This window comes from Miniopterus natalensis, chromosome 19 (genome assembly GCF_054644295.1).
Source record: "Miniopterus natalensis isolate mMinNat1 chromosome 19, mMinNat1.hap1, whole genome shotgun sequence".
Lineage (NCBI taxonomy): Eukaryota > Metazoa > Chordata > Mammalia > Chiroptera > Miniopteridae > Miniopterus > Miniopterus natalensis.
Window position 1 is genome coordinate 29,909,950 of NC_142099.1, and position 7,719 is coordinate 29,917,668.

Below are 7,719 nucleotides of genomic sequence, written 5' to 3' on the forward strand. Positions count from 1 at the left end.
CTTCTAACATCGCTTAAGATCAGAACCACCAACCACCTCCCTCCTAGAGAAGGGGTTGTACTGATTCCTCTGCCCTGGAAAGAACGCCAAAAAAAATAAAAATAAAAATAAAAATCTTATAACAGAAAGTAACAGCTGTAAGGAATTTGGTACAGGGATAGACTTGGCAAAAACACAAAGGGGTGGTAAAGAGCTGCGAGTTTTAAAACTCAGTTTCAGAAACTGCCCAGGTTCTGTTCATGCAAATCCAGTTGCCCAGTCCCTCTGAAGTGCAGGCTTACCCTTCCACGACAGACCTGGGCCAAATGGCCTTGCCATGACCTTCACTTGTGTCAATATTTGCCAGTGTTTAAAGTCCACCTTCTGCAACTCTGTCCAGCATTGCAGGGGAGGAGGGGTGCCAATCCCTGATGCTTTCCCAGGTAAAACCCGACTCCGGGCCCTACCTCATCCCTTCAAATACCAGCTATGCCAAGGCTGTGAGCAGCGCCGAAGACTGAAAGCTCAGGGACGTCAGCTAACCTGTCTCTGATGGTCCAGAGTTAGGGTTGCCCAGCAAGGAGCGGGCCCTGATGGACTCCAAACCTGAGAAGAGCTGAGGTCCTGCAGCCGCGTACTGTTCTCGTTATAGCTGGCCTTTGCCAGGCTTCCCTTCTGGGGGCCTCCCTGGGGGCAGAATCTGGCCTGAGCTGAGAGCCAACCAAATGAACTGAGAGAGAGAAATGACAGGAATGCCTCGGTCTCAGGGACTAAAGCATGTAAAATTGCTTCGGGGCTGTCACAGCTTCTATTTCATGACTGTTCCAGCAATTAGTTGGTTGTCCATTCTCCAATTATGAAATAGAAGTAAAATTCCTACAAAATTTTAGGTTGAAAAAAATAGTAAATATAACAGATTGTAATAAATCTAAGGGACACAGCAAGGTCTCAAATGTTAAGCTCTTCCCCACCCACTAGCATTACTTCGTGATGACTTACTTGTTCGTGTCTTTCTCCAGCCCTAGGCTGTTAACAACCCTGGGACAGGGAGTGTGCAGAACTGTCTGCTGAGTGAGTAAAAGGCGATGCAGACCACACGAGAAGAGCTCAGTCATCCAGAAACTGCCACGGCCTCTCAGATCCACACTGAGGATTCATCACTTAATGTACACCGCCGTTATGGTTTTTCCATATCTTATCTGGTCAACTAATATGTGAGCTCCTAGAGAACAAACACCTTTTAAAGTATAATTTTCAAATAGTTAATAATGTGTCACTCACATAAATATACAATGAGCGTGTCAGAGATTTTACTCAATTAGTGAGGGGACTGTTGAGGTGCTATGCCTAGTGCAAGGAACAATTTGAGGAACAAAGGTTTATACGGGCAGGCAGGCAAAGGCATCCCGAATGCAGAACTGGCCAATATCATACGGGGCAACAAACTAATATTTGGAATCAGCTTTTCTAATAGATGAAGATGAATTGAATTTGTTGGAAAAACTCATTTGCTTTGCTGTGGTCAGAATCATTTTTATTATTCTCAGAAAAGAATCATTTGCATTCTTACCCATTTTCTACAAATTAACCTCGACTTTTATAGTTGTGAAAAAAAGCCTAGTTAATAGAAAATGAAGCAAAATTACACACCCCTGTGTAATTTCTGGGGAAACGATAATCCCCAGAGAACATCTGCTAAACGATACTTAGTGATCCCCTGAAAAATCTCTCCAGTGATCCCTTTTTGCCAAATTCCACACTGCATAGTCAACTTCTTGAGGAATACGTTTCTCAGTGTCTCATGTACATAGTGTTTGTACAATAAATGATTTTAAAAAGTGAAAGAAAATTTTGTCTATTCCTACATAAGTGTGGGCATAAAACAGAGCATTATTACAGGAAATAATTGCAAATAATTCTCCATCTCAATGGTTTATTTCAGATTCAGAATTACTAGGACTTTAGAAAGGTACTATATTGCCTATAACATGGTTTTACTACTATTTCTCCATGAAGTATAAAAATATTTATACCAATTGGACTATAAATATCCTCACAAAGTTGAGGTCAGGTTTTGCTGCCAAATAAACTAGGAGAAAACTTTGTTTTCAAAGCTGTTTAGATTTTGCAGTTGTATATAAGGGATTATAGAATTACATATTTTATTATGAGTGTCCAAGTTCAGATAAATTAATAAACAAACGTTACAAGCTCTTCTGGACCTTTGAACATTAAGAGCAATTTGATCTGATCTAGATTGTTCTCTGGAGAACTGGGGTAATAGGTCTGGTGCAGAAGTTGTATTCAGACTGGTTTGATTGCTTTACAAGGGAATGGGCAGGGCGTTAATTAGTGGAAGAGATTAGGAGGTGAAGGGGGAGGGGTAGAAATACAAAAGTCAGCCATGTCTAGGCTAGGGGAAGAGTTGTGGGGAGTCCAACAAGGGGCTCACACACTGTGGTGTGTGTGTGTGATTTCAAGAAAACTGGGAGGTGATTTCAAGAAGTTGTACAGTATGTTATGAATGCATTCACTGTGGCCTTTGTCAAAATAATTCAGAAAAGATTTAAATTGCTTCTCCAATTAGTTTTTATATATTGACTTGATATTTCTTGAACACCTCCCCAAGAAATACCTGGGCCAGAAAAGCAGTCTTTCTACAGATTATATGAGAATAAAACTAATATAAATTTTCAAAAAGTCTAATTGTGCATGAATATTAGAGAGTAAGCTTTGGTTGTGAGCCAAGACAGACATGCACTGTGGCAAGATCAAACTTGATGGATGAAAAATACCCTCTCTTTCAGTGGTGGCAGCGTAACTGCAAAGACTATTGCTCACTTTGTTATATCCCTTTAGACTTGCTACACAGTCCCTTTTGCCAGATAGCTAACCCATAGCAATATCCATTTCACCCTTCTTCTTTATAATTAAACTCCATAACTGTGGCTCACACAGTGCCACCTGGAATATTAAAAAAACAAACCCTTTCCAGCCTGCCTTGCAGCTACCTAGAGCCATTGGACTAAGCTTTGGCCAGTGGGATGAGCATAAATGTTATGTGCAGCACCTAGAAAACATCCTTAAAAGCAGCTGGCGTGCCGTGTGCTCCTTCCTGCTGCCTGGAATGTAGCTTGAGTAGCTATATTGTCTATGAGGCAGAATCTAACACACTTTGAGAAGTTAACAGGGCAGAGGGACCTGGGTCCGTGATACCTGAGGGAGCTCCCTTCTAGCCTTAGGCTGCTTATCTCCAGGCTTCATTGGAGGTGGCAGTAGCCTGCCGGCATCTCTAAGGGGCTAGCATTTGGGGTCTGCTGACATCTTCTGCTGAAACCAACTTTAATCTGAAACACCCATGAATGCAAAAAACAGCCGAACCGTCGATTGATTAAAATGACCCAGAAATTTAAATTTGGGAAAGAATGTTTAAAAGGCCTTATTAAATCATGCCCAGGGACTGTTTCCCTCATAAATTCTAAAAAGGCAATGGATGAGCGAGGAGAGAGCTTAGGAAGTGAAAACTGAATGTAAACAATAAGGTAAGCAGATCACTAATGAGGAAAACCCAAGCGGGTCGACAGGTATTTTCTGAAAGTGGGCCGGATGGCTGGTGAAGAGCGTGACACTTTCTGAGGCCTCCTGAGATTGGGAATGCTGCTTCCCAAGGGTCCCTCTGCTTCTGAAGTGATTTCACTTAATTGCAAGGATAAATTCACCTATAGAATCTGACCTGGTTTCCACAGGTAAGGCATTGCATACAACCAAAAAGGGCATTTAAATGCCTTTGGGAATTCAGGAGGGTGTTCTGCCTGTAATGATTCAAGTAATACAGCTGGCATGGGCTTAACCAGAAAAGAAGACTGTGCCTTGAAGTTCTTAAGAAAAGATTGCCCTGGCTGGTGGTTCAGTTGGTTAGAGCGTTGTCTCAGACACTAAAGAGTTGTGGGCTCTACTCCCAGTCAGGGCACACACCTAGGTTGCAGGTTCCATCCCAGTCAGGATACGAATAGGAGGGAAACAATCAATGTTTCTGTTTCTCTCTCTCTAAAAATAAAAAACACACTCTCAAGTGAGGATTTTTTAAAAAAGAAATATTACCCTCCATTACTACGATCCATTCAAATTCTTAAATATTCCACAATGTCCAGTAAAAAATGTTTGAGCATTTCAGAATCTCATATATTCTCTTCCTCTGCTTAAAAAAGTTAATATCAAATGGATGTCTTTTTTTTTTTTTTGTCAAAGGGAAATGGTTTGTGTGTGTGTGTGTGTGTGTGTGTGTGTGTAGTATCTAGCTCCTGGTTTCCTACCCTGATGTCCAGGGATGGGTTTCAGGAGGTCATGACCTCCCTAAACTGAATGCAAAACTTACCATGTCTTCCTTTTTCTGGGGAGATTCCTTGGCTTTTGTCAAATTTTCAAATGAATTCAAGACAAAGAATGTAGGTTGGATAGTGAATCGAGACCATAGTACACGGTAATAGGCAACAGCCAGACTGCCACAGGAAAGGCCAGTAGGGTTGTCACCAACCAGGACAAGCTAGTGTGCCCGCAGGCTGAGCCTCCTCACAGTGAGTGCCCAGCGAAGACCCTGGAGAGATTTAAGACTTGATATAATAATTAAGGCTACAGAAATCAAGCAAGTTAATGACTATCACTGGAGCACTCTCTGAGTAGTCATTTTCTAATCCCGATATATTTGTTAAGTTCCAGCTACATTTAATAATAGTAGTATGCTATGTTGGGCCTTCACTGTCACAAATCTTACAGTTTACCTTGTTCTGAGGTAATGGGCTTTGACAAAACTCCATCAGTGTTGAGATGAGCCACTCAATAAGGGTGTCCATTCACTTATTTGTAAAACAGGGTTAATGATGCCAGGCCCTCCCAGCCTTCTACAAATGATGGGTGGATTGAATAGGAAAACACCTGCAAAGGTGCTTATCAGTCTAAGGAAATTACACCCTTGACACCCTCGTTGTTAGTCCTCCAGGTATATTGCTAAGGCTCGGTGCATTTAGCAATACTTATAACCACTGCCACTCAGCTGCAAACTTGGAGAACTGATAAATCATTCTCATGTTATCAGAATGGGGGTTAGACTACAGAACTTGCAACTGCTCTGCTGTTATTATGAACATGTCATTTTATCTCTATTGCTTCTGACCCTAAAGAGAGTGTTCAAAGTTCCTTAATCATAAACATTTACCTAACTGCTACTTAATAATGCTTGTGGTCAAGGTTATCCACAAGAGGGAAAGCATTCCCAGGAGGGAGGGATGACTTACAGAACTGCTGTTAACTTTTTCCTTTCCAATAATAAACTCTAGAAAGAGGATAGGGACTTTGTTTTAGCCACTGCATGACAGCCAATGGGTGATCATTAAATATTTGTTAAATAAATTAATAAAGCTTTAGAATGTCGATAATGCATGACCCTAATGGTCTCACTGATATCATTTTGAAGTGCTAATGAACTTGATGAAAGGCAGGAGTTACCAGTTAAAACCATCATTTGGAAAAATATACACAATCTAATAATTTGAAGATAATTTTAAAGAAGCTAGTTTCAAACACATTTTGCATGATGTTATTAATAGTTTGTGTCTGTATAGTGATAAAATCAAATGTTATCTTCTTTTGTGTGTGATTTCAAAACTGCATTTTTAATTAAAAATAACTTTTATTATATTTCTTATTACAAAAGCAATACATATTACATATTTTAGCATGATTTTATTTATCGAGGAGATAAACTTTTCTGCAGAGAAATGCATCTCTTGATTTATAAATAAAAATCAATAAGCAAGAAAGTATTCAAAGAAATCCACTGTGCTTTAACATAGTAATTATCTTTTTACAGAAGACAGATATCTATATTCTGGAAGTTTAATTTAAGATAATACTATGGACATTAGACTTAAATGCTCAAACTACCTCAATTTCTACCAAAGAACCGATGCAACAAATTACCGTACATTCTGATTAAATACATGCAAACACTAATATGGGGACTTAAAAATGCCTTACATGGATGAATAAATAACTAAATAAAAAATTACCTGATCATCAAAAGACAGTGTATATAGATGCAGAAAGAAAACTGCATCACAAGAACAAAATCATTACAGTACAGCATGCTACAAGCAGTGAAATGAAAATCACCTGCTACAGAGCAGTCGGGGCCTTTCAAAGGCAGCTTTGTGCATAGAAAACAAGCTCTAGTTGCTGGATGCTGAACCGCCTGCAGTCCAGCTCTTCACATCTCCGGTAACAGCGCGTATCGACCACAGTATAAGTGAACCATTTGGGAAAAGCTACATTTCATTATTTTTCTTGCTACTCACCCACTTGCCCAGCAAGTGGGCATCTGGGTGAAAGGAAAAAAAAATGTCAAAAGCTAAAAACTTACCATTCTTTAAAAAAAGAAATGATTTTGCTTGTAAGATATAATATCCTTTGGAGTTTCTATGTTCCTTCATGAGTGACATATTAATATTACATCTACAGAGACGTATTTGCCTATTTGACAGTCACTAATCTGAGGAATAATTACTTGGCATGTCCTTAAGGGAAACCAAATGACTAATGTAGTAAGGGCTCCGGGCCCCCCGTCCCCCCAGTGTTTTACATGAGACAGGGAGACCAAGACAGAGACAACTAAGCTAAGAGGACGGCATCAGAACACCAGCTGCTCTCCAAGTCGCAGCCGCAGCTTTCTTAAGAGACCATATCATGGTGACAAATCCCGCAGAAGGGCACCTGTTTTGAAACTGAAACAACTCCCTGGTAGAGCTGATTCCCAAGGAACCTTCTTTACCTCTTCATGGATGTAACTGGTGCCCTGCTTTTCCAGCTCTCATTCCCAGTCACGGCAGAGAGATCAGTCCTCCTCAGCTCTGAGAGGCACGCAGCATCCGGTAGAAAACACAGGAGCTACGAAAGCGAACTCAGGCCCAGCCCGAGTGGCTCAGCGGTTGAGCATCGCCCTATGAACCAAGAGATCGCAGTTCCATTCCCGGTCAGGGCACATGCCCAGGTTGCAGGCTCGATCCCCAGCAGGGGGCGTGCAGGAGGCAGCCGATCAATGACTCTCTCTCATCGTTGGTGTTTCTATATGTTTCTATCTCTCCTTCCCTCTCCCTTCCTCTCTCTGAAATAAATAAAAACCTTTAAAAAAAAAAAAAAAAGGAACTTAGAAGACAGGTACCCATTTGAGGGAGTCTTGCAGTCAGATCCTATCCTTAAGGGGCCTAGAACAAGAAAAACTTCTCTAAACGAAAAGGTTGCAGCTGAGAGAGCTCTTCCATCGCCACAGCGAGACATTTCTGGGACTGCATTACTCAGATATCCTCCATTCACCTGGTGAATTTGTCTGTTTCCAATGTGACCAAAAAAGGGAAAGTTCGCATATGTAAGCGTATGTGAGCATACTCTATCCTGCTCACCTGGCACGGATGCAGAGACCAGCTCCCACGGCACGGAAAAGGCTTCCTGGAGTCCAGCCCTCTCACCTGGAAACAGTTCAATCTCATGAGGTGCATTTGCATCTTAGGCAAAAAAGAGCCAGCTAGAGAGTCATAGGTAGGACGTTAAACACCGAACAATGAGACTGGCCAACTTGGGCCAGACCCAGCAAAATGATCATAAAAAAACTAACCGATTCAGGCTGTTAACATTTTGAGGCACAAAGAAGTTAAGTTTTTCAGTGTAACTGATATTCCCATTAGGCCTGAG